Source organism: Acinonyx jubatus, chromosome E1, assembly GCF_027475565.1.
Source record: "Acinonyx jubatus isolate Ajub_Pintada_27869175 chromosome E1, VMU_Ajub_asm_v1.0, whole genome shotgun sequence".
Classification (NCBI taxonomy): domain Eukaryota; kingdom Metazoa; phylum Chordata; class Mammalia; order Carnivora; family Felidae; genus Acinonyx; species Acinonyx jubatus.
This window is the reverse complement of record NC_069397.1, coordinates 47482584-47495191: the sequence shown is the minus strand read 5'-3', so window position 1 is coordinate 47495191 and position 12608 is coordinate 47482584. Positions and strand designations below refer to the sequence as shown.

Here is a 12608-nt window from a genome sequence, read left to right as displayed (position 1 = left end):
CTGGCCGCCATGACTTCCCTCCCGGTTGTCAGAGGTGAACCCATTCTCTCTCAGGCCCATGGTACCCACTCTCTGGGGTCTTCCAGCCTCGCCCCGGAAGGAAAACACTTACTGAGATCCGTTCTGCCGCATCCCAACCGCTGCCCCTCCAACCTCAATCCAGAAACTCTCCTCTTATGAGGCCCTCAGCATCTGACTAGCCCTTGTCCTCCTCATTCCCGTCGCTCTCATCTTCCCAAATCCCTTCTATCAGATCACAGCTCTTACCCTCTTAAACGCTCTCCTCCTTCTGCTCCCTCAGCAAGACTGTGCTCCTTGACCGCCTGCTTCAATCCCCAACTAAGGGTCTGGAGAAAACAGGCACTGCCTGTAGTCACACAGCTTCCTACCTTACCCGAATTGTCAGGTGTCTTTCACCATTTCCTGCTCCACAAAGCAGCTTTTAAGCTTTTACCAGACATTTTAAAGCCCCTCAAACTGCTCTTGCCTCCTCTCACTCTGAATTAAAAAAAAAATCTTACCTCGTTTCATGGAAAAAATAATAGTCAGGTGGTGACACCCCAAAAGGCTCTTCCTTCTGCCTCTCAGCTTCCCTCTAAGAGAACAGAATACCTCCATCCTCCTTTGCTTCTACATCCAAAGCATTGACTCTCCTCTCTACTGCCGACACTTCGATCACCTATCAGTTACCTCTTCCCGGGTTCAAACTCTCCGCTCCCGGGGTCTCCATCCCCTCCCCCGTTCCCATTCTCTAACCCCTCCCCCCAAAGTCAATATATCAACAAATAGTCGGAAATGTCTCAAAACCTGCCTGTCATCTCTCTTCTCACTGCCACTATCTCAGAGATATTGCAACCCACTATCTGGTTTCCCTGCTTCAGTCACTGGTACCAGAAGAAGCCCCCACCCCCCCCCACCCCCGCCACCTCCAAGTGCAGAGCTAAGCATATCACTCTATTTTAAAGTCTCTCCTAGAGTGCCAGTCGGTTAAACGGCCGACTTCAATCAGCTCAGGTCATGATCTCAAGGTTGGTGAGTTCTACCCTTGCATCAGGCTCCGCACCACCAGACCATCTCTCACCTCTCCCTACATACACACTGCCTAATACACCCACCCACCAAAGGCCACCTCCCCACCGATGACCTCCGTGCCATGCCTCCAACCTTCCAAGCCCTTACACGATTCCACGTCTTCCCCACAGGCTGTCCCCTCTGCCTGCGGTCAGGTAAACACAACTCAAATGGCACTACTGAATAAAGCCTGCCCTGCTCGGCCTAGACGCCCATTGTGCCAGACTCAGCATGCCCTGCTCACATCTGGGAGCAGCATTCATCGTGCTATCATTTTTTGTACACATCTATATATTATTTACACGTCTTCCACCATCTGTGACGTGTTCCTGGAAGGCAGGGCCCCTGACTTACACATCTTAGTAGGCACCTAGCACTTTATGTGGCACGTATTAGAAGCTAAAGAACTGACTGGTAAATAAGTGCTAACAAAAGGGAATAATGTCCCACTTTAACGTGACCAATAATTTTTTAAAAGACTCTGTTCTGAGTACCAAACAGATCTGCTAGAATAGAAATATTATATGGCTGCGCACCTGGGTGGCTCAGTCGGTTAAGCATCTGACTTCGGCTCAGGTCATGATCTCATGGTTCGTGGGTTCAAGCCCCGCGTTGGGCTCTGTGCTGACAGCACGGAGCCTGGAGCCTGCTTCGGATTCTGTGTCTCCCTCTCTCTCTGCCCCTCCCTCCATCGCTACCCCCGCCGCCTTGCACTCTGTCTCTCTCTCCAAAATAAATAAACATTAAAAAAAAAAATTTTTTTAAGAAATATTATATGGCCTTAATTCTATTTACCAAAACTGGCAATCCTACCTTCTGCATCACAGTAGAAGAAACATATTTTCAAATTTAAGACTTGGTTAAGAGAAGTTGTATTTAAATGCATTCTCTGATTGGTTAGTTGGCTTAGGGGTGTTTGGAATGGTTGTTTTGCATTCCTACAATAACTAACTGCATTCTAATATAATTACACCCGTTATGTATTTGGTAACAAAAGGCTAGATACCACTGCAGAGTATTAGATCATAAAGGTGAAAAGCAACTATTCAAATGGATGACCAGACAAACAGAAACTCACAAACCCAGAATTCTGAACACAGCTCCAGCCCAGGAGTATACTCCCAGGCTTTAACAATGCATCCTGCCCTCGTACTCAAACATTTGCCTGACAACACCCACCAATAAAGCTAAAGGAAAAGATTTGTAATAATCACTAACTGGCAATAAATTCTTTGACACATGCAGGAGATGTTAATGTTTAACGTTAGAGAAAACTAAAACTCAACAGTTAAAAGACTCACCCAAAGTCATGAAATAAAGCACAATGCTAGGATTAAAATTCTAAGTCCCTAGCTCTCAGATCCATTATATGGAACCTGTGGGCCATTTACATACACGTCAGCAATATCTCCAACTAATAAAGGCATATTTTGAAAAGTAGAAAGGCAATTGGAATTGTTATAAGGAGACACAATACTGGAGTACACATTTTTTTAACACAAAAGGTCAATATGATATTTACAAAAAGCTAAAAATCTGCATCTCCTTATCCCTTATTTATTCTCCAATAAAATTAAGAAATGCAAAAAGGAAAAACTGTTACCATTTCAAACCTTCAAGGAATTCTTCCTACACAAATGACATCTTTTTTTTCAAGTTCATTCATTTATTTTGAGAGAGAGAGCATGTGTGCAAGTGCACAAGGGGCAGAAAGAGAGGGACAGAGAATCTCAAGCAGGCTCTGCCCTGTCTCTGCAGAGCCTGATGCAGGGATCGATCTCACAAACCATCAAGACCTGAGCCGAAATCAGGAGTCAGATGCTTAACCAACTGAGCCACCCAAGCGCCCCACAAATTACATCTTATAAACAAGCTATATCTACTTAGTTCCATCTAATCAAAAAGTTTTACCACTATTTAAAGCTCTATCTTTGACTGAGGCTTTAAGTACTTCTCATGTGCCTACTAGTCACATAAATTACTTCAAAACCAAAAAAAGAAGTCAATTGGGTGACTCTTCTTAATAGTTATACTCTATATTTGATCATGTCTTTTATTTAACTCACTGCCATCGTCTTTTTTAAAACCTATTTATATGTGGATGCCTCTCAAATAAGCTAAAACCTTCTCAAGGTGCTTAGCTGCCATAGGAGCCAGCAAGGCAGAAAGAAGCAGGCCACAAATATTAAAAGCCTTTTAAAAAAGGCTTTTAAGAAAAGCAGCCACACTGCCAAACAAAAAATACACCCCACATATATATATGCCCGTTGCCAAACACAATAAACACATTCCTGAAAGTTGCAAGAAAAAAAACCATTTTGTTCAAAACATATTTTAAATGTATGGTAAGTCATTCCAGAAAACTTCAAATACGTCCCTCAGTAGCTCAGTCTTACAGGTGCATGGGATGTTTGGACAGTTAGGCGAGCACTGATAGAGCCTTCCCTGACGGTGCCAGGAGCATGCTGTGTGTTTACAAACGTCTCCCGGTCATAGCCCTGGGAGACAGGCACTATTTCAAAGCCACCTGCCAGAGCAGGAAGCTGAGGCTTAGCCAAGTTAAGTTACTGACCTAGAGTCAGTCCCACGGAAAGTGGCAGCTGGGCCTGAACACTGTGTGCCCGTCATCGTGCTCTCCACCCCGCTGCAGCCTGACCCCTACGCGGAGGCTCCTGTCGTTTCATTTGCCTTTTCTTATTTTTACTCCTCTCTAAACATAAAGGACAAATAATAATATAGCCACCCAGTGATCAGAATACAGGCTGTTCGTCTGTACTGATGTTGTTTTCTGTTGCACAATGGAACTCGGAAACCCTCGCTGGCCCCAGCACGCCGCGATGCTGGGCCAGGCCTTCCCGAGCTCACTGCTGTCGGGACTGTCCCCACAGAGGAGCCAGCACATGGGTTCTGCCCTCACTCTGGGGTCGCCCATCCTGTCCTGGGAGGAACTTCCCCTGCAAGAGTGGAGAGCGGGCACGGGGCGGGCGGCCTGCGAGGCCGCGAGGCAGCGGCCGCTTCCCTACCTTGTCCCGGACACAGATTTCTCCTCCCCAGCGGAGCGGTCCGATCTCTGGACCCCGGCTCGCGGACCAGCTCCATCCGCCCAGCAAACTTTACCCAGAACTTTCCCCGTCCGCGCCCGGGCTGGGTTTCACTCCACAAGAGGAACAGCAGCGGTCTGCGCCCAGAGCCCCCCAACCGGGCGCGCGCCCCACAGGCCTTGCGAACGGGCCCGGGGCCTGCGGGGCGACGCCCCTCCCCGGACCGGCGGGCACGGGCGGGGCGACCGCCACCCTGCGCAAAATTCCACTCGAGAACCCGGGTTGTAGGGGCAGGACGGGGAAACTCGGGAAATCAAGAACCTGGCGCCCCTACATGCAAGCTTTCCGGTCGGCCGCCGCGCCGCCACCCCCGCCGCCGCCACCGCGAAACGGTTTCAAATCCTTGCGGGCCGCCGCCGTCGCCACCGCCCAGCAGCCCGGGGGCGGGGACTTCCGCGCTCACATTCCCCGCCCCCTGCCCCACCCCTCCGGCCGCAGCCTGCGCGCGGCGCCGTTGCCATGGCGACGCTCCCGGCGAGGGCCGCCTCCGCCTGGCAAATCGAGGGCGGGACTTCCGCGCTGGTTTCCCCGCCCTCCCGGTCGCGTGGTGGGCCCCGGGCCGTTGCCATGGCGACGCTGCGGGTGGTCGCACCGCCTCCCCGGCCTCCTCGCAGCCTAAAGGCCCGTAGGCGGGTCCCAGGCGGAGGTTCCTTGGGAAATCCTACCGCTGTCCGCCCAAGGCTGCCCTCGGGCATCCCGCGAGGAGAGTAGCCCGTAAACATTTTAGGCGTCGTGGAGAAGAAACAAGTAGAGGGGAGAAAAAATGGAATTGCTGGAGGGTGTTCACAAAAGGGTGTGCCCATTTGGACAGACGTCGCTGAGTCTCAAGGAGTGAGAGTTTACTGCCTGGTATCTCACAACCCACAAGTGAATGAGGTCGGATTAAAGAGGGAAAATGAGCATTACCTTGTTCCCTTTTTTTTTTCCTTTTTCTTTTTTTTTTTTTTTTTGCATTCAGAACTATCTGAGGTTTCAAGAAACTTGCCCCCAAATTCTGAAGATGCTGAAATAAAACAGAAGGTTTTGTGCTTATCAGTTCTGTGTAGAATGGCAAGATAGAGTGGAAAATGTAATTTTGCTCCTCCCAGGAAGCCTCAACCTCCTCAGGGCAGTCTCCGTGTGTGCATTGCTGTGTTATGGTGTTCTTTGGTCTTCTATCGCATTTCTGGAAAGGCTCTGAAGTATATTTATTTAAATACCAGGCAGAAACCAAATTTAAGTTGTAGAAACACTCACTTAAATGAAATTCAGTTTACCACTGTTTTTCATCTGATTTCACAACAGGACTCCTTCTGCAGTGTCTCTGCAACACTCAGTGTGATGCCAAATCTAACGTAAGCACAGCTTGAAGCAACTTTTCGGTTTTCCATAAGGAAAATAGAAGATTCATTCACTTGTAACTAGGTACTTTCAAGCTTCCGGAGGGAAGTCCTGGTCTCTCCAAGGTGCTTTTTCAAACCCCTTCCACCAGAAATAAGTACCGACCGTTCTTCATTGTTTCCGTGACTAATTATGAAGGCTAAGGGAAGGCAACGGTATGAAATGTTTTTAAAAACGAGTTTTCCAAAGTATATTTGGGCATGTTTATAGCTAAAGAATGATCAGTAATCCAGATCATTCGCACTGCCAATCAGGGATGCAAAAGCCATGTACGCAATTGATGGCAGGAATCTGACCACATGGTGAAGTTTAAAATATGTAACCGCGTTGCAGGAAGAACGTGAAATGAATTTTTGACATTCGATGTCTAAATGAACGTGAGCAAAAAACAAAAAAAAAAGGAAGATGAAGAAAGGGATCAAGGGGAAAAAATGTAACAAAGTCAAATTCATCTGAGGGGAAATTACTGCAGAGGGGAAAAGATGTGACTGAAAGTAAAAAGTAATAAAAACTGTTAGTAAACTTCTTATTTTCTCTAAGTGAAAGTAAGAAGATAAGAAAATCTCCCTTTATACTTTTAAGAACTAGCAGATTGTCACTTTTTTCATTTAAAAATAAAGTATGATCGCCTGGGTGGCTCAGTCAGTTAAGCGTCCTACTCTTGATTTTGGCTCAGGTCATGATCTCACGGTTTGTGGATTCGAGCCCCACATGGGGCTCTGCACTGACAGTGAGGAGCCTGCTTGGGATTATCTCTCTCTTCCTCTCTCTCTGCCCCTTCCCCGCTTGTGCTCTCTCTCTCTCTCTCTCTCAAAATAAATAAATAAACTTAAATTAAAAAAAAAAAGAATATACAGTTGACCCTTGAACAATATAGGTTAGTACGGCATGGGTCCACTTATACACCATTTTTTTTTGTAAATACAGTAGTACAGTCCTGTAAATGCTTTTTTTCCCCTCTTCCTTATGATTATCTTTTCTCTAGCTTACTTTACTGTAGGAATACAGTATATGATACATGTAACATACAAAATTCGTGTTAATCGACTTTCTATTCTGCTCAACAGTTGGCTATTGGTAGTCAAATTTGGGGGGAGTCAAAAATTATACATGGATTTTCAACTGTGAAAGGTTTTATCCACCCTAATCCCCATGTTGTCCAAGGGTCACCTGTACATATATACCTATACAGATGCAAACAAAAATATTGTTATGATAGGCATGGAGGTTTTTATTGTTATTTATGTCATAAATATGTAGGTGAGATACCAGCTTGAGACTGGGCTGTGTTCACCTTAGGATTCAAGCCTATATGTCCTGTTGAGTGACCTCTCATTACACGAGAACCAAGGAACCCCTAAGAGATGGTGAGCAGGTCTGGTTCAGTGGTAAGAAAGAACATTGAAGGAAAGCACTGTGCTGGCCATGCAATGGTTTCCAGCTCTCCTCCTCTTGTTGTAGTAGAGTGATTCCTAATCTTCAGAGGTAAGGAACTTCCTCTGAAACTCTTTAAAAGTTATAACCCTCCTCCCTTACTTCTCCACCATCAAACGCCTACATGCCCTAAAATATGCATACAAATCAAAGGATTTCCAAATTTTCTGAAGTCCATCCATAGTGCCTAGGTTAGGAACTCCTGCTGTGTGGATTTTATTTTTTAATGTTTTTATTTATTTTTGAGACAGATACAGAGCATGAGCAGGGGAGGGGCAGAGAGAGAGGGAGACACAGAATCCGAAGCAGACTCCAGGCTCCGAGCTGTCAGCACAGAGCCTGACGCGGGGCTCGAACTCATGGACTGTGAGATCATGACCTGAGCTGAAGTCGGATGCTTAACCGACTGAGCCACCCAGGTGCCCCTGTGTGGATTTTATTTTTTAATGTTTATTTATTTTTGAGAGAGAGAGAGCACCGAAGAGGGGGAGGGCAGAGAGAGAGGGAGAGACACAGAATCCAAAGGAGGCTCCAGGCACAGAGCCCGACGTGGGGCTCAAACCCATGAACCAAGAGTTCATGACCTGAGTCGAAGTCTGACGCTTAACTGACTGAGCTACCCAGGTGCCGCCTGCTGTGTGGATTTTATACCCATTTAAACACTGAGAACAGAAGCCATCACTAGCATTTGTGAACATGCTTCTGAAGGTACCACACTCCGTACAGACAACATTGTCCCTAGCAGTGGGTTCTAGCAACCTCAGGACAGGCATCAGTAAAAAGTAGCAGCAGCAAGGAGGCCTTCATCGAGCATCAGAGACCAGAAGTGAGAATAACAGCATCCTCACAGCTCCTCACACTTGGAAAAAAATTAATGACACACAGCATACAGTAGTTGAGTAAGATACAGAGCACACCCTGTATGCTGGGTGACCCTGAGGACCTCCGTTAATATTTGGGAAGAAATAGCTGGAATGAGAGTCAATTCAGGGACCTCAAGGGTAAAGCCAGGTAAATACTCTTTTGTGACTGTTATAGTATAGCCCCAAGCTTATGTGGCCTGAAAAATACAGTTTTATGTAAACCTTTTATGGCCAAACACCTATACCAACCAACTAATAGGACTTCTGTGTCTGGTTATCTTATAAAACATAATGTTTTTTCAGCTCAAAATATATTTATTGAATGCTACTAGGTGTCATTGAACGTCTGGCATATATCCTCAGGGAATGTTTCCTTTTTTTTTTTTTTTTTTTATTTTGAGAGAGAGAGAGGGAGAGAGAGAATCCCAAGCAGGTTCCACACTGTCAGCGCAGGATAGAGGGCTCAAACTCACGAACCACAAGATCATGACCTGAGCCAAAATCAAGAGTGGGATGCTTAACTGACCAAGCCACCCAGGCACCCCAGCTGTACCAGGAATGTTCTGACACTGTTTTTTGCTTCAGCTTAAGTGTCACTTACTCAGAAGGGCTTTCATTGATTTTTTTTTTATGTTTATTTATTTTTGAGAAAGAGAGGAAGCGTGAACAGGGGAGGTGGGGAGGGGGGACAAAGTATCTGAAACAGGCCCTGTGTTGACAGCAGAGAGCCCGATGCAGGGCTCAAAGTCAAGAGCCATGACATCAGGACCTGAGCTGAAGTCGGACGCTCAACCTACTGAGCCACCCAGGCGCCCCAGGCCTTCATTGATTCTTAAACCACCCTTACTCTCTTTCAGGGTCCCCTGTTCCTTTTCTTCACTGCATCTACCAAAATTTATGATCAAATATTAATGAATATCAACAATCTTTTTCAAATGCTGGTGGCTCCATAAGGACAGGAAACATATGTGTTGGGTTCACCGTTGTAGACCCAGCCCCTTGCAGAGGACCTTCCACTTAGAGTCAATAAATCTTATTGATTCAAAGAATGAAGGCAGATTGGTCTTCTGTGCTTTTCTCTGCACCTGTGGCAGAATATAGCCACTCCTTAACTTCCTAGTTTACAGAGCTCCCATTCAGGAGTCCCGGAAGTCTAACTTTTCTGAATCCAAATATCTTCCCAGGAGAGTGCACCTGACTCCTCTGGTTGAATCAAATGAGCACACTTCATCAGATTGGGTATGGTCAGGAGATTGGGCATCCCACTGTATAAACATGACTTTATTAGCTCATCTTTGTGCTCGAGGACAGGGATTGGCATTTCTTTCTCAGAAAAGGGGACGGATGAGGTCCCACAAATGGTCCCAACTACAAAAAAGCTTCAGGAGTTGTGAGGACAAAAATGAGTTTCTGTCCTCTAGAAGTTTCAAATAGAGTAGGAGGTAATAAGACAAACATCAAGTAACCACATTTGGAGTCAGATTTAAAAGGTATATAAATAATACGTTATGGGACTAGAGGGAAGATAAAGCAAACACTATAAAGTGATAAAGTCAGGGTATGAAAATATATACTCAACCTTGTTTTACCTTTGGCTTTAAAAAGGCTTTAAAATTGAAACATTATTTCCATTGAAAATATTGTTTTAAAGAAAAATATTGTTTCCTATCAGCTACAAATGACTTAAATGAAATGAGTTTGTTTCAAAAACAAGTAACTTTTTGCCTCAATTTTAAAAAATCGAATGGTAACATAGCTGATATTGTAGTGTAAACATGAGAGTAAAAACATGACTGTAAAATACAAATTGTTTTTCTTTCTTGTGTGAGAAGTTGATGACGCTATGCTTCTCATGTTGAAAGGAATCTGTTGATTTTCCAAATCTAAAATTGAGAGATTAGTCTAGAGAATACTGAACAATGTGAATTCAATTCTTGCTTACATAAAAACATGGGGAACTGTGACCTTTTGCTAATTAGAAAGATAACAATTATCCATACATAATTTGAACTAAGCCTGCGTTTTGTTGTATTAAATCTGATGAACTCTATATTTTAAACTCCTGATCTATAAAACTGTAGTAACTATAACACAGACCTGGAGATTACCTCCATTTTATTTAAGCCACTGTCATCTGAGTTTTCCGTTTTATAAAGTTAGATATAAATCTAATTACAGTAACTTACTTCTCTTAACTTTAAGTTATGTACATAAAAAATTTACATATTTCCTCAAGGAATTCTTTTGATACCTTGATGGCCCTAAAGATCAATACCAAAAGTATAAGTCTGTGCTAATAACTACTAAAAGTGAGTTGCAAAATATTATTATTCCATTTTACATACCTGCCAGACACACAAAGAAAGGAAAACAACTTGTAAGAATCTGAATCAAATGTGGACAGGGACTCTCTAGGTGAAGCAAATAAAGATATTTTAAGTTCTGTCTATTTTATTTTCCAAATTTCCTCAAGCCTCTCCAAAGATAGCACCATTTTGGAGAAATTGACCCAGACACTAAATTTTGAAATGTAATCTTTCTCCTGTAAAACTTTTTCGAGTCAGGGCTTCAACAACTTCAGTGCGAACGTACCCAGTAAATTGAAGGAGTGTGAATAATAAACATATAAAAAATAAAGTACAATACAAAAGAACAAATGGTGGTGATTTTGGATCACTGTGGTGGCTTATCTGGCAGTTATTCCCACTTACTATCAGGACTAATCAAGAGTTAAATACAGAGAACAAACTGAGGGTTGACGGGAGTGGGGGAAATGGGTGATGGGCATTAAGGAAGGCGCTTGTTGGGATGGGCACTGGGTATCATATGTGACAGATGAATCACTGGATTCTAATCCAGAAGCCAAGGCTACACTGTACATTAACTAATTTGAGAATTAAAATTTTTAAAAGAGAACAATCAAGAGTTAACCGTAAAGGGAAATGGAACTTTTCTTCCTAGACTGAGGTTTTTGAATTGTGTTTTTTTGTTCAGATTATAAAGTTTTTAAATTTTTTTTTAATTTTAATTAATTTTGAGAGAGAGAGACAGAGCGTGAGAGGTGGAGCGGCAGAGAGAGAGGGAGACACAGAATCCAAAGCAGGCTCCAGGCTCCGAGCTGTCAGCACAGAGCCCGACACGGGGCTCGAACTCACAAATCTGCGAGATCGTGACTTGAGCCGAAGTTGGACGCTTGCAAACGCTTAACTGACTGAGCCACCCAGGCACCCCCAGATTACAAAGTTTTCATGCTACTATATGGAAATTGGAAATCACTGAAAGGTTTAAAGAGGAAAATAAAAAAAATTACGTGTAATCTCACCATTAAAGAGTAACCACTGTTAATAATTACATGTATTTTCTCAAATCATATATGTGTGTGTATACATGTGTGTATAATGATTTTACTATTTATTGCTGCATCATCTGCGTGCAACATAATTTGCTTAATTATTCTCCTGTGATTGGATATGTAAGTTATTAGCAATTTTTGGCTCTTGAAAATAATATTACTGTAAATGTCGTTTAATATGTACATTATGGTTGAAGTTTCGGCTGTCTCCATAAAAGATATCCCTCTGGGCATAAAAATTAAGGCTTTTGACTGGTACTGTCATATTGCTCTCTAGAAGTGTTTTTGCAAACTTGCAATCCCATCCAATGGTCCCTGAGAGTGGCTGTTTCACATTAAAAATTTTTCTAATCTGTGCTAACTGTATATATATATATATATATATATATATATATATATACACACAGTGCCTCTTTAATTTGCATTTTCCACTATTCGAAACATTGAAAGATTTAAATATCTCTATTAGTGTTTTCCTTCTATTCTTGCGCAAAGAACCACTTTAGCCCTTTGTCCATTTTTCTGGAACTTGACATGATGTACGTAACTTCCATATTCTGACTTATTGTTTCAAACCTAGCAATGGCTCTGTAGACCTCACTTCCGCGTGGGCTGATACTCTAACTAATCGCATTTCAGTTGACCCACCATTTTGCATTATCAAGATACTCTGTATTAGTGGAACTAAATAAATGAATGACTCTTCAGCTATCCAAATGGAAAACAATCTATAAATACCAAAAATGATTCCTATTATGTAAACACTTTAGAAGTTATCAAAATAATCCCGCAGGCAGTAAATTCCTTAAATTGGATAGGAAATGATTCAGAACTTCCTATTGACAGGTCACAAAAGTATATCTTGGAACACAAAAATAAATGCGGTATAAAGAGAGCTGAAACAGAATCATGAGGCATATTCTCTCTTCTTTCACTAGTAAAAAGGGAAAAAAAAAGTTACTACCTTTGACACAGTGATACTGTGTTCCCTCCTTATGCCAGAACTAAGCTGTACTCACCATTCTATCCCTACCGGTGTGGCCTACTCTATCCATACTGGAGCTCCCAACAGGGGTGAACCGGCTTTTCTCCCCTTCCGTATTATGCATACTGCCCTAGACTGTTCCACCTGCTAGGGCACTTGGTAGCCTCACCCGCCCAGAAATCTCTCCACTAACGGTTCAGCACGCCTCCCTGGGCTGTGAAATTCTAACTTTAGACTGCAAGCCTTTCCGCAAAGCCCCTGGGAAAATTCAAAGCTTAACTAGCAGCATAAGAATGGCAGAAACACGGGGCACCTGGGTGGCTCAGTCAGTTGCATGTTCGACTCTTGATTTCGGCTCAGGTCATGATCTCGTGGTCATGAGTTCGAGCCCGTGTTAGGCTCTGCGCTGACAGTGAGGAGCC

The 12608-nt window shown here is 43.6% G+C and overlaps 1 protein-coding gene across 9 annotated transcripts in view; it reads right to left on the bottom strand.

Annotated features, from left to right (window-relative positions):
• CEP112 (centrosomal protein 112) overlaps nucleotides 1-4585 on the bottom strand; it is a 468883-nt gene extending 464298 nt beyond the window's left edge. For 8 of the 9 annotated variants that reach the window (XR_003416799.2, XR_008294088.1, XM_027048061.2 and 5 more), the window contains exon 1: nucleotides 4447-4585. The gene's annotated coding sequence lies outside the window, so the exon portion shown is untranslated. Of the gene's footprint in view, nucleotides 1-4094; nucleotides 4418-4446 lie in introns of those variants that run through there. The other variant, XM_027048062.2, reaches the window with a different exon arrangement.
• Between the last annotated feature and the right edge of the window lie 8023 nt (nucleotides 4586-12608).